This window comes from Canis aureus, chromosome 18 (genome assembly GCF_053574225.1).
Source record: "Canis aureus isolate CA01 chromosome 18, VMU_Caureus_v.1.0, whole genome shotgun sequence".
Taxonomy (NCBI): domain Eukaryota; kingdom Metazoa; phylum Chordata; class Mammalia; order Carnivora; family Canidae; genus Canis; species Canis aureus.
In genome coordinates this window covers 2304997-2324179 of record NC_135628.1, presented here as the reverse complement: position 1 = coordinate 2324179, position 19183 = coordinate 2304997, and the positions used below count along the sequence as shown (strand labels likewise).

Sequence of the window (19183 nt, the reverse complement as noted above, 5' to 3'; positions counted from 1 at the left end):
AAAATAGTAATGGTAATTTTTTTTCTCATAAGATTGTGGTGAGGCTGGAATTACAAACACAAACACGGTTTGTTTGCTTTTTAAAAGATTGATTGATTGATTTTTGAGAAAGAGGGAGAGAGCGAGCACATGCATGCAATCTAGGGTCAGGGAGGGGCCGAGGGAGAGGAAGAGAGAATCCTCAAGCAGATGCCCGCTGAGAGTGGAGCCTGACATAGGGCTTGATCTCAGGACCCTGAGATCATGACCCGAGCCAAAACCAAGCATCAGACAGACATTTCACTGACTGAGCTACCCAGGCACCCTTGTTTGGGTGTCGGGTTTTTTTGTCTTTTTGTTTTGTTTTGTTTTGGTTTGGTTTTTGTTTTTTTTTTTTTTTTTTGGTTGTTTTTAATTTTTTTTTTAACTTTATAGAGGAAGCCTGAAGTATTGTGATAAGTTCAGGCTTTGGAACAGTTATAACTAGACTTAGTGATCTACACTCTCTTTTTTTTTTTTTTTTTTTAAATTTTATTCATTCATGATAGGCACACAGTGAGAGAGAGAGAGGCAGAGACACAGGCAGAGGGAGAAGCAGGCTCCATGCATCGGGAGCCTGACGTGGGATTTGATCCCGGATCTCCAGGATCGCGCCCTGGGCCAAAGGCAGGCACCAAACCGCTGCGCCACCCAGGGATCCCTGATCTACACTCTTGAAATAGGAATCACCCAGATACCAAATGCTATGAAACAATGGGAAATCCCAATCTTTGTAATGTAAAGACGAATGGTGACATTTGGGAAGACATTTAGGAACAGCTCTGGCCACAGACCTGGGAATCCACATGAAGCTGAAAACCACGGCAAGGAGTTGGTAAGAGATGACAAAGACTTGTGGACAGTTAATAAACTCAGAAACAAAGCCAACATGAAATCCAACCCATGTGATAGACAATGATGGTTAGGAATGCACCGATAGCTAGATGGCTGTAGACTGCCCCTAGAATGTAGAACTTTCCAGTCCTGAGCAGCCCTGGGAGCCTTCACAGGGCCAGCACACAGCCCGTGTTAGATGTGGAGAGGCTCGGCTGCAGTACCAGAGACGGAGGAGTTCCTGGTCCTGAGGTCCATGTGAGAGCCAAGGATGGAGCTTGTGATTGTGCTGGTGGTCCGTGGGATGTGATCCAAAGCACCTGGGTGCTGGGTTATGCTTAATTTAAAGGACTCCACCTTGGGGCACCTTGGTGGCTCAAGTCGCTGAGGCAACTGACTCTTGATTTTGGCACAGATCATGATGTCAGGATCGTGAGATTGAGCCCCGAGTCGGGCTCCATGCTGGGCTTGGAGCCTGCTTAAGAGGGTCTCTCTCCCTCTGTGTTCTCTCTCCAAAAAATAAAAAATAAAAAATTTAAAAGATAAAGAACTTAGGGATGCCTGGGTGGTTCAGTCAGTTAAATATCTGCCTGCAGCTCAGGTCATGATCTCGGGGTCCTGGGATCGAGCCCCAAGTCGGGATCCCTGCTCAGGGGGAGTCTGCTTCTCCCTCTGCCCCTCACTGCACTCATGCTCTCTCTTTCTCTTTCTCTCTCAAATAAATAAATAAAACCTTTAAAAATAATAATAAAGGACTTAACCTCAATGCTAGGGCCACTGTCACAGGGAATAAAGTGGCGACAACAACAAAAAGCATCATTAAAGGAAGGCATCCAGGTCAGGTTTCATGACTCAGGGGCTCTGCGCTTTTTCCAACTGGAAGAGTGGCCACTGTGATCATTTGGTTGAGTCTTTCTAATAATGCTTGAGAATCCTGCTCAAGTGTCGTCTCTTCAAAAAGGCCTCCTCTGATCGCCCTTCTAATACCTCCTCTTTCTTTCACCCTGTTATTCTTGTAGCAGGACGGCACATGTCACTCCAACACCAACTCATGCCTGGAGGTAATAGAACTCCTTCATTACATCTATAATTTCCCTGGCCTCCTTCATGTGTACTCTGTGCGCTGGTTAGCAGGGAAAAACAGAAACTTTTATCCAATCAGAAGTGTTTTTTTAAAAATTCAGTTTAATAATTGTAACAGTGTGGAGGAATAATGAAATGCTTGGTCTCTCAGCTGTTTTCCCCTCACCTTCCTTCCCTCTTTAAGCTAGGCCCTGGAGATATTGAGGGAAAGGGGAGGCTCTGTGACCCTGTGCTGAGTAGGGAGGTTCAGGACCCCTGGGGGGACTTCAGGGTAGCACTCTTTATCCAACCAGTTGCCGTTTGTCCTGCTGCTCCTCACAAGTCATGGAACTTGTGATGTGGCCAAATGACAGGCTCCTTGCCTGTGTCCTACTTGTCACCGTGGCACCCCTTGATCTTGCCACATCTTCTGGTCAGCTTGAGCAATGTGCAGCTACCTACCCCCCTCTTTTCTGTAGTGCCCACCTCCCATAAATCCCCTAGCCATGGCTTCTAGGTGGGGGCCGTGGACGCCAGCCACACGGGAACTCAAGTACCTCCCTGCCTGGCCGTTCTGCTCGCCAAGCTCATAGGAAGGCCTCAGAGGTACACGTGGGGTCATTCGTTTCTGAGTCCTCAATGATGAACAGAAGCATGTGTGTTCTCTGCCCTTGCTGCCCACCACAGCCGTCCAACAGCCCTGACCACCGTCTTCCCATCTCCACCTACATCTAGTTTCTCCAGGAAAGCAGGGTAGAGGGTGTCAAGGTCATGGGCTTCTCTACATATTCTCATTCGCTTCCTCACCACGCAGGTCCTCCACCATCTGCTCTCCTCCAGACCTTCGTTTTTGACCATTAAGGACCTGGTTTTAGACACCAAAGCTGAGTTTTGCACGTTCCATTTCATGAAAATTGTTGCTATAAGAAAGCCAATACCCCTCAGACATTTTTATTCAGAAAAGTCTTATGTTAGGCAAAGGGGAAAAAGGGGATTAAGTGTGTTTCAACATTATACCCATAAGAAGCAAGAGGTAATTTGATTTCTGTCCTTTAATTTAGCTCTGAAAGTCGTCCATAAATAGATAGGAATATATTCTAGTTTGTATCAGGGGGAAAAGAAAAAGTTAACTAACGTTCATGGAGTGACTGCTGTGTGCAGAGTGCCTGTCTTTATCCTTTTATTTCCTCCTCCCTTAAATAAGGATCTTCATAACGATCTTGCATAACGCTTGCTATGCAGAAGGCTAAATGCTCTATCCCTCTCCTTCAAATTATTTGCAACTTAAAATTTGCATAATTTTTTTTCAAAATTACAAAGCCTTTGTATTTACATTTTCTCTATCAGCTCCTCACACCAGCCCTGTTGTTGTGGAGGAAGATCGTTAGCAACTGTTGTAGAGGTGGAAACTGGGGTTCCCAGAGCTCCAGTGACTGGCTCCAGGGTCAAATAACAGAACATGGCGGGCGACAGAGAGAGTGCGCGGGGGAGAGGTCATCCTGCGCTCCGCTCTCTGGTTTCCTCGCGTTCCTATGGCCATGTGGTCCTTTAGCTTTACAGTGAGAGACAGAATGCTCAATGTGCTCACCCGCAGACTGTGTAAGCTCTGACAGTGTAGCCTTGCTGAGGTTCACAGAAATCCGGCCAATTCGGTTACCTTTGGTTAAGATTAAGGACAAAGAGACAAAATTCGATCAAGTGCCTCCTGAATCCAATCCCAGTATGCTGAGAATCGCCAGAAAACGGTAATGGGATGGAAAATGGACCAGGTTTCCAAGGTGAAGACTCATCATCACAACCAACCTAGAAAGGCTTCTTCGTTCCACTAGAAAAGGATGGTGTTCATTTTGGAAAAAACCATTGCTTTACGCAGGGTAATCTTTTCAAGCTTCCGTGAGGCCTGGCCGTGAGAGCACAGACCCAGGGGAGGAATGAACCCAGTTCACATCCCGGTACCATTGCCCACTGGCACGACCACAGGCAAGTCACTTAACCTTCAGTACCTCAGTTTTCTCATCTGCCTCCATCGTTCCTATCTGATGGGGTTGTTGGGAGGCTTCAACACATGAGCCAACCAGACCAGTGTCCGGGGGCACCCGGGTGGCTCAGTCGGTTAAGCACCTGTGCTTGGCTCAGGTCATGATCTCAGAGTCTGTGTCGGCTTCTCCCTCTTCCTCTTCTCCCCACCACCTCACTCATGCTCACTCTCTCTCTTTCTCTCTCTCTCTCTTGCTCACTCTCTCTCTATCTAAGTCTCTCAAATAAATAAATAAAATCTTTAAAATAAAACTAAAATAAATAGTGTCTGGTACCGACCAAGAAATTTCCAGCCATTACTAGAGAGTAAGCTCCTGAAACCAGATTCTTGTCTGTTTTCCTCATTACTGTAATTCCCGAGTCTCTAACAGTACTTGGCCCAGAAAGCTGCTTTCAAATACATGTCAATTAACTGAATACTTATTATTTAACCAAATAAGCAAACTAGACAACGTGAAGCTAACCAGCCCACTCCATTCTATTGATATCATGAGCCCTCTAAGTCAATTGATACTTTAGACTTAACCTGCCTTTATTCATATTAAATTGTTGTTTTTCTGCTACCTGGCGTGTGAGCATGTGTGTCTGGGTGGGAAGGGGTGGAGGGGGCAGGAAGGAAATAGTGCTTTAATACCTAACTTCACTAATTTTATTCTCACACCGTTCAAAAAAAAATCCATTATACCCTCTCTTTTTTTCACATGGATGTGTACTGCCTTATGGTAGAAATAATGCAACCTAATAAACTAGAAATAGGAAATTACAGCCGATAAAAGGGAAAGAAAGAAATACCTAAACTGTAAAAAAAATCATTGCTTTTGAGCTCTACGAGGGGCTCTACAATTTTCCCACAGCCCTTAACCTTTCCAAATGCCAGCCAGCAGGGCTGGCCTCATCTCATGACTAAAGTGGTAAATTCGGTAGCCACCGCCATGGGGCATTTTTGAGAAGTAGTTAGATTGTACCCCAGTATATTTCTCCCTCTGGCTTAGCCCCAGTATAGGAAGTTAAGAGACAGATGTAGGAAAGCATCGGAACAGCTAAATGTGTTTAGAAGAGCTCGTATTATATATGGCTGCTTCACTGTAAGCTACCTACTTGAGTATCTGCTAACAGTCATGCTATGTGCTAAGTACCTGAGACAGGCATTTTGAACAGCGAAACACTAAAATATATAATTTTAAGAGGTGAGAGAGAATTGCACAGAACTATCTACCAAGGCAGGTGGTCTGAGTAAGGCAGCGAGGTTAAGCATGCCCGACAAATTGGGCTGGTGTGTATATGGAGTTGAGTAAATGAGAGTCATGTAGGGCCAACCGAATAATTCAGCAACAGTTATTGGATGTCTGGATTCCATACTTGTAAGGTAAGAACCGCCTGAATAACTCTAATTATTACAAGACACACAAATTGGTGTCAAAACTAATAAGAGTTGCTTTCTTTATCAAAATACTGTTCACAAAACTCGTTTTATCTCTCTTCACTAGCTTTTCCTTTCAATTACCCAGTGGATTCTTTTATATGCTAACAATATAATAGTAACCATGATGATAATGATGTTCTTTTAATCATCATACATCACGTTCATTTGTCAATGATATGTAGCAAAAATTACTAAGAAATAGAGCTTATAAGTCAATTGTGTTATAATCTCTATGATAACTCTTAGGATCAGCCCTAAATGCAGCCCACATGAGAACTATATCCTAAAACATTTGTATTACTTAAAGTGTGCTGCAGGGGCCCCTGGCTGGCTCAGTAGGTAGAATGTGGAACTCTTGATCTTGGCTTTCAGAGTTTAAGCCCCATGGTGGGTGTAGAGATTACTTAAAAAAAAATATTCTCCAAATATTAAAAAAAAAGAAAGTAGAAAAAAGCATGGTACCAACATAAAAGATACAGGACTGTCCTATGATATATGACACTTTTACATTGTCATAAATTTTCATTTATGTCGCTCATTTATTTTTTTTAAATTTTTTTATTTGTTTAAAGATTTTATTCATGAGAGACAGAGAGTATGTCGCTCATTTAAATGACCTTACATCACTCATAAATTATCACTTGGTCATGCTAGCTACCCCGTTGATATCAATAATAAGTGCTGATGATTTTCAGGTTAAAAAAAAAAAAAAATGAACCTTGTCAGTGAAGTCACATTTTCACTGTATTATAGGGATGTTCCTGGAACCGAGTTCTGCTACAGTCTTCATTTTTTCTTTATCCCAGAGGCCCATGGAAACAGCGAAAATTAATTTATCCTCAACTAACTTAGATAATGAATCATGGAAAAAAGATTTGTTTTCCTGATGTAATATGAAAAATAAAGAACTGTTAAAAAATGTTTAGAGCTCTGATAATCTGGGTGAAGATTTGTTTAAAAAGTTTTAATAATATAATTATAGCCATCAGAAAAAAACTGAGTTAAAGAAGCTTTACTAACAATTCATATTTCTGACTCAATAACAATTTCTTGTACAGGCCTCTGGCTATAATGTTTTCTATCAGACTCAAGAGACAGAATCTTTTATCTCTTTCTTAGACAAGCCGGGAAAATAACCATACTGGAGATTTTATAATTATATCCAAGTAAAATAGAAGGAAATTTGATCCTCTCTAATTTAATAATGTATTAAACCATTAATATTTTTCTCCCTCATTATGCATTTTTTGTAGGAAGGATGGTACCTTAGAGTCTCCTCCTTGGTTCAAATGATAAAATTCATTTGAATTTGATACTAACCAGGGAAATAAGTATTTTCTGCATCTTTGCTGTAGGGAACAATTGAAACAAATGTATTGAAATTCATGACTCACACTTGACTACAGGCAATATCAACTTAAAATTCAAGGTTGTAGTGTTGCAGATGTGTTGTGAGGTTTCTTGCATACAATTTCATCAACAGAAACAAAAGAAAAGCAAGACCTCATAACTTTTTTCCTAAGAAGCTTAAACTACATCCTATTAAAGTGAAACTATATTGATGTTTGTTTATTAGAAAAAATATAAAAATATGTTACAGATTCCTGTTTGTTTTCAGTTCAAATACAGAACATATTCAGAGTTAAGATAAAGTCATATTTCAATCTTAATTATAGATTTAGTAGGTCATTGTTTGCTCCACTCAAATTTTACCAACATGTATATTTGAGGAGAATATTTTGATCATAAACATCTATATAACAACAAGGTCAAGGCAAAAGTTATACTGAGGTTTATAAAATATAAGCTCTCACATAATAAAATTAACCTAATATTTTAAAAAGAGGTATGGTATCAAACATCCAGATCTCTGTTTTTCAACTCATGGAAAATGGTGTTTTTTTGTTTTGTTTTGTTTGTTTTTTGCTTGATTTTGAAATACTTTTTACTTTTAGTGAGGTTGTGAACTGAAAAGACAAAAGAGAGTATAAGTATTTGGAGTTAGGAAAGAACTAGAAGAAATGTAAGTAATATTTTAGTTTTTGAAATGAACCTGTAATGAGCCTCAAAATATATCATTATTTTTAACAGTAGTTACTTTTTATGGGAAAAGAATTTCAAGAAATATTTTAGGGATCCCTGGGTGGCGCAGCATTTTAGCACCTGCCTTTGGCCCAGGGCGCGATCCTGGAGACCCGGGATCGAATCCCTCGTCGGGCTCCCGGAGCCTGCTTCTCCCTCTGCCTGCGTCTCTGCCTCTCTCTCTCTCTCTCTCTCTCTCTCTCTCTCTGTGACTATCATAAATAAATTAAAAAAAAATATTTTAAAAATATATTCGGGTGTTTTTCCAGAGATTTCTAAAATGTTTATTCTGGTAATTCTCAGCATGTATTTTCTATCTGATATATATAAACATTCCTCTAAAGGAAGAGCGAATCATAATACTCAAATATAGAAGGGATATATAATTCAGAATAACATGGTAGTGATGAGATAGTGATAGAGGCTGATACCTGCTTAAAACATAAGCTTCTGTGCTGTTATCAAGAATTTTATTTACAAAAAAGACTTTTAAGTTTTAAACTGATATATTAGACTCTTTTTTGACCATACAGATCGGCTTTCATGGGGTGATTATAAGTTGAATACTGATTGTAATTGTCCCCGTGCATATACTAAATTCCCTTCTTCTACCATACGGAAGGCAGGATTTGTAACAGTAAGATCTGTGGATGCCTGCAATACAGGAAAAGCTACATAATTTAGATTACAAAACATTTGTAAATGCAAAATGTTCTTCCTTTTTGATAAAGGCATCCTTTGAGAAATTTTGACATATGTTGCCAAACCTCTAAGGGACATACGGTAGAGACACAGTGTATGTCAATTAATGATAGAATAATGATTGAATGTTTTTCAAAAGATAGGTTTTCTTGTAAAATTAAATGATAAAAGGATTTGTTTTCAAATACTTCAAATACTCCACTGAGCATCTGGGTGGCTCAGTGGTTGAGGATCTGCCTTGGGCTCAGGGCGTGACCCCGGGGTCCTGGGAAGGAGTCTCAAATTGGGCTCCCTGCAGGGAGCCTGCTTCTCCCTCTGCCTGTGTCTCTGCCTCTTCTCTCCATCTCTCATGAATAAATAAATAAAATATTTAAAAAAAATACTTCAAAAAATTGGAAGAAAGTAGTTAAAAGTGAATGAGGCAAAATCATGAAAACTTTGGAATTTGATAATTTTAGAAGGGTTTGCTTTATTTTTCTCTCTACATTTCTATGTTTTGTTTTACTCATAAAAATTTTCTTATGAGGATCCCTGGGTGGTTCAGCAGTTTAGCGCCGCCTTCTGCCCAGGGTGTGATCCTGGAGTCCCGGGATCAAGTTCCGCATCAGGCTCCCTGCATGGAGCCTGCTTCTCCCTCTGCCTGTGTCTCTGTCTGTCTCTCTCTCTCTCTCTCTCTCTCTCTCTCTCTCTCTGTGTCTCTCATGAATAAATAAATAAAATCTTAAAAAAAAAATTTTAGAAGCTATATTTTAAGTTGCCCTAAAATTCATAAATTGGTAATATGCAAACATTTATCATATTTGAAATCAGATTTAATTACCTTATTTCTGTGCAAATTCTAACATTACTAGTTTCAGAATTATATGAGGAAAATATGTCTTGAGTTCTTTCTGGTCATTAAAGTAAACTTTTTGTGACATGTTTAGATACCTAAAAAATTGTGCCTTGAAAGCTCTTAGAAATCTGTAAGACAAAAAATCTTTCCTTCTTACTTTTAAAGGCTAAATGGATTTTTTTTTTCACTTTCACATACATCTCCCATTCCACAGAGCATCTAAACTTGCAGTCCATACTCTATTCAAATTAATTCTAAATGTGAGTCTAGGGAGCCTTAAAATCAGACTCTCATCATATTTTTTGAGTTTATCTGTAAACTTATCTATAACTGCTCTTCTCTCAGAAGTAATCACTAGATAAATTAATTGCATTAATTAAGCTCTACAGCTAATATAATTAAGTCTAATTGGTTAATCTTGCTAAATTTGAAACTACCCTAGTCCTTGAGGTAGTGAAGCTTAGTTGCCTACTTGAAAATCCATTCTTCTTTCTCCTTTACTTTATTCAAATGGCCTTGTACCCAACTAAAGAACACATTTCCCAGACCCCCTTGCAGCTTTATTTTGAGAAAGAAAAGTTAGGCAACATCCAGGAAGTCATTTTAAAGAGAGAGAGGGTGTCCTTCTGTAGCTCTGAAGGTAGACCAGATGCCTCCAGCTCAAACTGCCATTGAGGATTATATGCTATTCTTCCAGTATTTTATTTTATTTTATTTTATTTTATTTTATTTTATTTTATTTTATTTTATTTTATTTTATTTTATTTTATTTTATTTTATTTTATTATTTTATTTTATTTATTTTATTTTATTATTTTATTTTATTTACAATAATAATCATTGGCAGCATTAGTTGACTTTTTGTTATCGTCATTTAGCAGGCGGAAAAAAACAAGGCTTGGCAGGGTTAAATGGCTTGAGAAAGTTCACAGTTACTGAGAGGTAGAGCTGAGATGCAAACCTAGGGCTTCTTAACTTGAAAGCTTAGATTCTCAATCCCTGTGTTGTAGGACTTTTGACATAAAGGCTTTATATTTTATTTAAGGATTGGTTTAAAGAACATAATTAGCCTTTTTTTTACTGACACTTATCAGAGACTTTAAGAAGCATGTAGTATTGGTACCAGGTCTTGAAAGGCATGTGGGCTTTCAACAAGGGGAGTGTTGAGAACAGAAACACAAGAACAGGAAACATGATGATTTAGAATTTGTGCTGCTGTGTTTGAGAGACCAGAATGACAATCACGAGGAAATACCCCACAGGCAATTGGAACACGAATCTGGATCCTTCAAGCTTTTTTTTTTTTTTTTTTTCCTTCAAGCTTTTTTTAAAAGTCACAACGAGACATAGAGATTTGTGAGTAATCTGCATGGGATTGGTAGGTAAAATAGTAGAAATATCTGAGGTTATCTGAAAAGAGAAATAGGAAGCTGAAAAAACAAGACTGGTAAAGGATTCTTGAAAGTATTTTCATTTAGAGGGAGCAGGAAGTAAAGAATGTAGCAGCACCAACTGAGAGGCTTCATCGCTGTGAGAGAGGAAAATCAGGAGCCGCCCTATCAAAGCGAGCAAGGGTTACAAACTGAAGAAAGAAACCGTAGTACAAAGTGTTACAGATGCACCCAATAGGGCAAGGATCAAGAAACTGAAAATTAGAAAGGGATTGGTAACCCCAAAGAAAGCAATTTCAGGCAACTAACATAATGAAAGACTGGCTGTGTCACATTGATAAGTAAATATGAGATGGAGAATTAGACACACTGAGCATAGAATATTGTCTCTAGAAGTTTGATAAGAGAGGGGAGCGTGGATATGTGCAGGTACCTGGGTGGGAAGAAGCAGACAAGATTCTTTTGTTATTATTGTTTTGCTTCCCTTCATAAAATTTAGCATGGAAGAATTTGAGTATGTGGTAGTGGAAGAGGAAAAAAACTAGGCAAAAGAAAAAAAAAAGAAATGTGAGGATAAAGACATATGAGAGATTCATGAGAAGCAAGATCCTAGGAGACACAGGGAAGAGCACATCAGTAAACATGGGGAGGGGGGTTAGAAATGAGGAGGAAATCCCACCTTGGAGACCGGAAGCGAGGTCGAGGCAGGTGAGCACGGAGTCACTGATGTAACTGTTATGTATCCGCTTCGTATTGAGTAGTGATTGTGACCGTTACCTAATCTTTTATTTCCTCTTCTAGGTTTGGAAACGGGCTTTCAATACTAGCTAACCCAAGACCCCGGGGTGGTGGACAGGTGTCTCTTGTCCTCTGTTCTCGATGCCTGTCATTGTGGAGTTATTCCATAATTATATAAAGGCTTTATATTTACTTTCTATTTTGCAGATATGGAATCTATTTCTTTTTTTAAGATTTTATTTATTTATTCATGAGAGACACACACACAGAGAGAGAGAGAGAGAGAAAGGCAGAGACACAGGCAGAGGAAGAAGCAGGCTCCATGTAGGGAGCCTGACGTGGGACTCGATCCCAGGACCCTGGGGTCACGCCCTGGGCTGAAGGCAGGCGCTCAACCACTGAGCCACCCAGGGATCCCTGGAATCTATTTCATTACACAGATAACAGGAGAAACATCCATTTCCAAAAAGCAACAAATTTCTCATAGGGAATGTGTTTCACCATACATGGAAATACATTTTAACAGATACATTTTTAAGATTAAAAAGGCTGTTTGCAACATTCCCACTTAAACTTCCATATCATACCTTCAATAATAATTTTCTACTCTGAGTGCTTTTATTTTTGCTGATTGCTTTTTATGTAACATGTCAAATATATAATACAAAGTTCTTGCAGAACCTCCAGTTGAGAGATGGAATGTACCATTTACAGGACCCCTCATTTTATTTTAAAAACTTATCAAGGTTTTAGCGTCTGACAAAAAAAAAAAAAGCTATCAAAATGAGAGCTTTATACTCTTGGGTTTTTTTTTTTTTCCTTCATGATAAAATAAGTTACACACACTATTTCTAAGATCCAGTTTTCTATGTGTTATATCTGTACATATGTGCACACATGACATATATACTTATATATGGAAATATTTTGTAGTTATATATAAATAAATTTTGTATAAACGTATGTCATTTATATTTACATATATGCAAAAGCAAATTAAAAATAAATTTTTTTAGCATTTTAATCAACATTGTAAAATCTAATTTGTTAATGTGTTTATTTTTAGTTTTGGATAAGAACTAGAATATGGAGCAGCCCAGGTGGCTCAACGGTTTAGCATGGCCTTCAGCCCAGGGGGTGACCCTGGGGTCCCGGGATCGAGTCCCACATCGGGCTCCCCGCACGGAGCCTGCTTCTCCCTCTGCCTGTGTCTCTGCCTCTCTTTCTCTCTGTGTGTCTCATGAATAATAAAAATCTTTAAAAAAAAAAAAAAAGAACTAGAATAGATCTTTTATTTAATGTAATGCAACCATTAACATTTTGTTACAATAATTGATATGTTTAGTATTATATTAATGATGAAATGACTGAGGTGGCATTTTGGAATTATTTTTTCAACTTCTAAAACTCTCATCTAAATATCAAATCTTAAAATGCCTAGAATTCATTATCCTAGAGTAAGAAAATTTCTATTGTGCCCTCAAATAATGCCAAGAAGGACTTGACTCCATGGCAACGTGAAATATCAAAGTGTAGGAATGGCTATACCTGCTCAGGAAACAGGGCAGAGACATGACCATAGCTTTTCTCAAGGCACAAAAGGGGAGAGCAGTAGTCCTTGATTTGCTAAGACAAGAGACTGACCTTGGGGTACTTCACAGAGGCCCTGCCTCTCCTGGATTCTCTATGAATAAAATCATGTACTATAAATGTGGAAGACACTAGAGAATCTTTTGTATGAAACAGGAAATGTAAAAAAGAAAATTCCTAACAATTGCCACCTCATCCGAGAGGCTACCTTGACCATTCTTTCTGCAAGAGTAACTTGCAGACCTTTTACAATGTTCTCTTATTTTTCCTAGCATTTGTTACCACCACACTTACTCTTTTTGTTTGTTTTTATATTTTCTGTCTCCCTTCTCTAAAAAAGTACGCTCTGTGAGAAGATGGAGTTTGTTGGTATTCACTGCCGTATTACCAGCACCTAATGTACACATGTGTTCAGTATCTAATTTTAAATGCATAAATGAATCCGTGAACAGATCTGAACTATTAGAGCTCATTCACTCAAGAATTAATGTACTTTTTAAAGATTAAAGTATAGTTGACATACAACGTTAGTTTCAGGTGCCCAACATAGTGATTCAACAATACACTCACTACTCAGTGTTCACCATATGGTTACCACCTGTCACCAGGTGACATTACCACAGTATTGACTACGTATACAATATTGAGTAATGCTGTACTTTTCATCTCTGTGGCTTATATAACCAGAAATTTGTACTTCATCCCCTTCATCTATATTTCACCCATCCCCCTTCTACTCTGGCAGCTACCAGTTTGTTCTCTGTATTGAGTCTGTTTCTGGTTTTTTGTTTGCTTGTTAGGTTTTTTTTTTTTTTATTATTCCACATATATGTGAAATCACACAGTATTTGTCTTTTTCTATCCGATTTAACTCACTTAGCATAATATACCCTCTAAGTCCATCCATCTTGTTGTAAATGGCAAGATCTCACTCTTTCTTATGGCTGAGTAACATTCCCTCGTATACGTGTGCTACACATCTTTATCCACTCATCTATCAGTGGACACTTCGTTGATTCCATTTCTTGGCTATTGTAAATAATTCTGGGGGCGTCCGGGTGGCTCAGTCGGTTAAGTGCCTGCCTTTGGCTCAGGTCATAATCCTGGGGTCCTGGGATGGAGCCCAACGTCGGCTCCCTGCTCAGCGGAGAGACTGCTTCTCCTATCCTTCCTCCTTGCTCATGCTCTCTCTCTCTCCAATGAATAAATAAAATACTAAAAAAAAAAAAAAAAGAATGCTGCAGTAAACATAAGGGTGCATATATCCTTTCAAGGTAGTGTTAGCAATGGGAGAACTGCGGAATGAGGAATATCATAGAAGTTTTGGAAACCAAGAGCTAACAGAGGAGTGGTAATTGACTTAGCAAACCAGAAAACACTGAAACTCAGTCCTACAGGCTGTGGAAGCCAAGAGGATGTAAGGTAATTAATGCTGTAGAACTCTAGAAACATGGGAATCGCAGGGGCCAAATTCTGAAAGTGGAGGGGGAAGATGGGGGGATTGATAGAAAGTTATGATAGGGAGCAGTTAACCAGCCAACCAGGAAATGAGGAAAGGGCCCGAGTTTGCTTTCCACAAATTTTGAACAAGAAAACCAGTATGTAGGGATACCTGACTGGCACAGTTGGTAGGTAGAGCATGTGACTCTTGATCTCAGGGTCACGAGTTCAAGCCCCACGTTGGGTGTGGAGCCTATTTAAAAAAAAAAAGTAGAAAACTTATATGTTGATTCATAGATTCTGGTGCAGGTAATGCATCAAAATTCAACTAAAAAGATTCAGTGAAAATTTCCATGCTGAAAAAAAAAAAAATTCCATACTGAGTGGTGAGCAATTCCAGGCTTCTTTCTGTGTCCTTATCCTGGTATAGGTAGCTCACCAATATCTGAGCCGGTTATAGTAACTGAGACAATGCAAGGGGAATTTCTGAAATACCGCTTACCTACCAATGCTGTCCTTTTAAGCATATATATAATAAGCCCAAAATATATGGGACAAGAACTTGAGGAATGCTAGGCATTAAAGAAGAAAATCAATGTTAACTTTCAATCCCAATTTAAATGAATTGAACTATTAAAAAATCAGAGCTACAAAGGAAACATGCTGCCACGGAACAATTTCAGTGTTCTGACTGACATAAGCAAATTGGAACTATAAGAAGGATCAAGGCTGCAAATGGCTTTGAGAGCCATAAATTGTAAAATCAATATGCTAAGCTACTGGAAGCCAATGTGGAAAGCGCTGTACAGGAGCACTCCAGCGATCCAGGCTGGCTCCCACCAACGCCTGGCATCACGATTCTATAAATTAAATTTCAACAGGTTTGGCTTTTTCACCAAATGGGCTTGCAGCTTCTACTAGAAAAAAAAGGCATGTTCTTTAAGTGAAGGGGTGGGGAGGAGGAAGATGCCCTTCATACAAGAGCAAGCGACAGTTTAGCTTTTGATGTCAGAAACAGCTAAACCACCCTTCTGGGTACAATGAGGCACCAAAGTCCAAGGTAGAGGAAAATGGACACATTTAACATATCGGGGGAAAAAAATGAAGGAAGTGGAAGGGTTGAGGCAGAACACAGAAAAGAGAGAGATGGGACTCCTGGGTGGCTCAGCGGTGGAGCATCTGCCTTCGGCCCAGGCCGGGATCGAGTCCTGCGTCCAGCTCCCTGCATGGAGCCTGCTTCTCCCTCTGCCTGTGTCTCTGCCTCTCTCTGGGTCTCTCATGAACAAATAAATTTTAAAAAAGAAAAAAAAATAGAAAAAGGAGTGTCATCAACTCCCCCCTGTGTCACTGCACTTCACAAAACCTAGCCGAGAGGTCCAATTGCAATGCCGTGTGTGGCCTCCCCAAACCCTCCCCTTCCTTGGGGTCCTGGGCGAGGTCTGTATGTGGACAGCATCTCGGTCACGTCTGGGAAGGGCACAGTAATGAAATACGGGACCCGCTCCTCACCTCAAGTGCCTAGATTCACCTGACGTAGGACTATTTCAAATAAGAGGGAAAGAACCTGGGGAGATTTTACACAAGAAGTAAAAAACGGGTTGGAAATTAATTGATTCCAGCAACACCTACGCCAAAGATACGCAATTAAAAAGCAGGGGTGATGGTGTCGGGGAAGTAGTACCTTTCTTTCTAGTAGTACCAGTGGCTTTATTGTCTAATAAGTATTAAGAGTATGTTTTATTGCTTAAATGTTTGTAAAAGCTTATATTGCTTAAAAATTAAGATAACATTTGTTAATGTAAGATAATGTTTTATTTGGAAAAAAATTACTCTCATTCTTTTTATTTAATGTACTGCATATTTATTCGTGAAGTTTCCATCACCTTTTACGAATTGTCATCTTGGTCTCTTCCGTGTGCATTTGCAAAAAAAAAAAAAAAAAGAACAAATTTTAAAAAACCTTACTGACCTTTAAACATGAGTAATGTACATGGGAAAACCAACATAATCAACTGTGATTTATTTTGAGTATCTCACATGCTAATTAAACCCAAAGTGTATTTTCCAGACTTAAAAAAATAAGCACAGATTCAATAAGCTACTCTAAGTAATCTGTTCAATTTTCCCCTACAGTTTGAAAGTATAGAATATTAGATCACTCAGATACATTGACAGTTACAGCTAAATGTTAACAAGTATCCTGATTAAAATTACCACTCTGCTAGAAATAAATTCAATCTTTCTGCATATATATTCAGATTCTGTGTATTAAATAGAGGCCAAAATAATCCTATTTTCCATCTAGAATAGTTTATATTTGTGCAACTAATTCATTAAGTCTAAAACACTTAGCATAAATAGGAATTCACACATAATACAAATGACTTCTGTATCTATAGGTCATTAATACAAATGACTTCTGTATCTATAGATCATTTGGTCATTGTTATAACTCTTGTGTAAGTTAGCTCCGTTCAGTTGATATGTATGAGTCACGTATGGGTATAAACTTCATACATATGTACATATTATACATACATAGTGTACAAATTAAAGATTAATAGCTTTAATAGAAGATTTGTTCTATTATTTGATTAGTGAATTTCTTTTTCTTCCCTTTTTCAAAGATTCATTCAATTGATGCAGTTTTGCAACTTGTTCAACAAACCCCCAACTGAAATAAAAGAGAGTAATATTCTCTAAATAAATAATTTTCGTAGAAATTCCACACCCGTTACGGAGAGCCTCTCCCTCTCTCCCTAATGGATCATCCAGTTTGCTGACAGAAGCATATTTTGTCAGTTACAGTGATTCCAAAAGAGATGAAAATGCTTGCATTCCGGTTGTAATTATTCATGTAATCACACCCTTATCATAAGCAGCGTTAATCTTGAAGTGGTACTTTGTGTAGTTAAAGAAAGCACTAGGCTTCATGCACCGTCCCACAGGGACATAGAAGGACTATCTGAGATCTGAAGGAGTCAATATTGTGGATCTTGTAAATTTAAGAAATCTTGTAAATTTAAGAAAGATTACCTAAATTTCTATTATGGGTGCTCTGTAATAATTTTGGGAGAAATATGGAGGCTACCTGAAAACACTTCAGGTGGTAATAACTCAGTCTAAAACCCACCCCTATCGGTGGGTCAACCAGATGAGTAAAGAGGAGAGAGAGAACCAGGAGAGCCATCCTGTCACTCTAAACAAAGACACACTTTTATGAAACTAGTCTTCAAATTTAGGCTTTGCCACGATGACTTGGAAGCCTACACCCTGGAGGTGGATACCAGGACTGTGTCTCCACAGCTTACCTGGGCGCAGGGCAGTCTAGCTTGAAGTGTATCACTCACAAGACTCAGAGGTTTCAGTAATTCTCTAGTGTCTGTGTACTTGGGAGGAAACAAAATTACAGCTTAATTTTACCTCAAATCTCACTGATAATTATTTAGCTTTTCTCTGTTAATCAATATATCTAAGATATATATTCTTCTACATAGAATATAAGAGACACATCAGTGTCACTGTACTGTCATTGTATTGTAGTCGCTCTCATAGAGACTTCAATTCATCATAACTTTTTGCTTTAAGTAGTTATTAGACCCAGTCTCGGTACTACTTTATATGATTTGTTGATAAAAAAGCAAGCATATCATGATTGGAGATTTTAAAAAATGTGTAACTGAACCTGAGTATTAATGGACTTTATTTTGATCTTATACATTTTATTTTATGCATTTTAGAAATCTGTGCAGAAAAGGAATCCATATATTTCACCAAAATACCAAAGGAGCTCATGGGACATAAATTGGCAGATGCTCAGAATGCAGACCACAGGTTAAGCAGCAGCCTCATATCACAAGGCTGGGGTGTAGAGGGATGCTTATGCCATGCCTGTGTGGCTCTTGTGTATACTTGAAGCACTCCCTGGGAGATTGCAAAAGTGCTAAATCGTCACACAGGGATTTAGAGTGATTGGATAAAAGAATTATTTACCCAAAAAATATGGATAGCTCAGGAAATAATATTTCTTTCCACATTCAGCATTAGTCATCACCATCTGGTGTAAAATTTCTGCTTAAGCAAGTAAATCTGTCCTCTCATTGCTGAAGTTCTACCAAAACTTAGAGGATGATTGGACAAAGTACTTGCCCAATAGGCCACTCATAAGCCAAAATGAAGGACTTAGTGGATGTTTAATGAATGCTAAAGACCAGGTGACTATAGAAACTCTTCTGGGCTTTAACACCATTGAGTCATAGGACAGAAAACTAGCTATTCATGCTTCTAATACAGGAGTGGTCAAGTACCTCCAAACACTCCAAAGTAAGCAGAAAAATTTTTTTATGAACATAGCTTTATCCCAATTAAACTCTGAATCATGTTTAAGAGACGTGAACATCTACAAAGTGTTGAGTTCCCTGGGTTGAAGATACGGCAGAGGAGAAAGAAAGTGTTCTGATTGGATGAGACCATGTTCTCCGAAATATATATGCATCAATTAATTCTGAGACAGGTAGTTACTGGGTGCCCACTCTGGGTGATGGGCTGTGTCGTTCCTACAGCAACAGAACAGATGGGTGATTGCAGACATCCTAGAATCATAAAGAAGAGTTTTCTAGTGTTATAGAAAGGCTTTCCTTCCTTTTGAAAAAAATAACCTATTATACTTGGTATCCCATTGGTCACGGTTAAAGGGAACTATTTTTCAAGTTTCTTGAAACTGTGGTAAAAAGACTGAACCTAAGACAGGTGGGAACAATCGTGTAGATTCCTAGGCTATAACAGAGCAGATTACGTGCAGAGATTCACAGGAAATAGGCATGTTTTTAAGTGTTAATGACATAGGAATAATATCCATCTTAGCGAAACACGTGTGGATGTATTTTAAGTACTAAAAACATGTTATTTAAAAAAAATTATTTCTCAGATTTCTGCCATCGCCTCATTTTCATTTTACTTTTAATTCTCCTTCCATGCATTTGGAATTTTTAGAAGCAATTAAGGGATGTTTGAAAGTGCTACTACCCACTT

General features: G+C 38.7%; 1 protein-coding gene and 1 long non-coding RNA gene across 5 annotated transcripts in view; both read left to right on the top strand.

The window, feature by feature from the left end:
* The window catches only part of KCND2 (potassium voltage-gated channel subfamily D member 2), a 478528-nt gene that overhangs the window by 212344 nt on the left and 247001 nt on the right, over positions 1–19183 (top strand). The gene's annotated exons all lie outside the window — the stretch shown is intronic.
* Positions 1–19183, top strand: part of LOC144288497 (uncharacterized) — a 229494-nt gene that overhangs the window by 196147 nt on the left and 14164 nt on the right. The window contains exons 4-5 of one of the 3 annotated variants that reach the window (XR_013356358.1): positions 11186–11240; positions 12189–12399. The exons of 1 other annotated variant lie outside the window; for it this stretch is intronic. This is a non-coding gene — a long non-coding RNA (uncharacterized LOC144288497). Of the gene's footprint in view, positions 1–11185; positions 11241–12188; positions 12400–19183 lie in introns of those variants that run through there. One more of the 3 variants, XR_013356360.1, reaches the window with a different exon arrangement.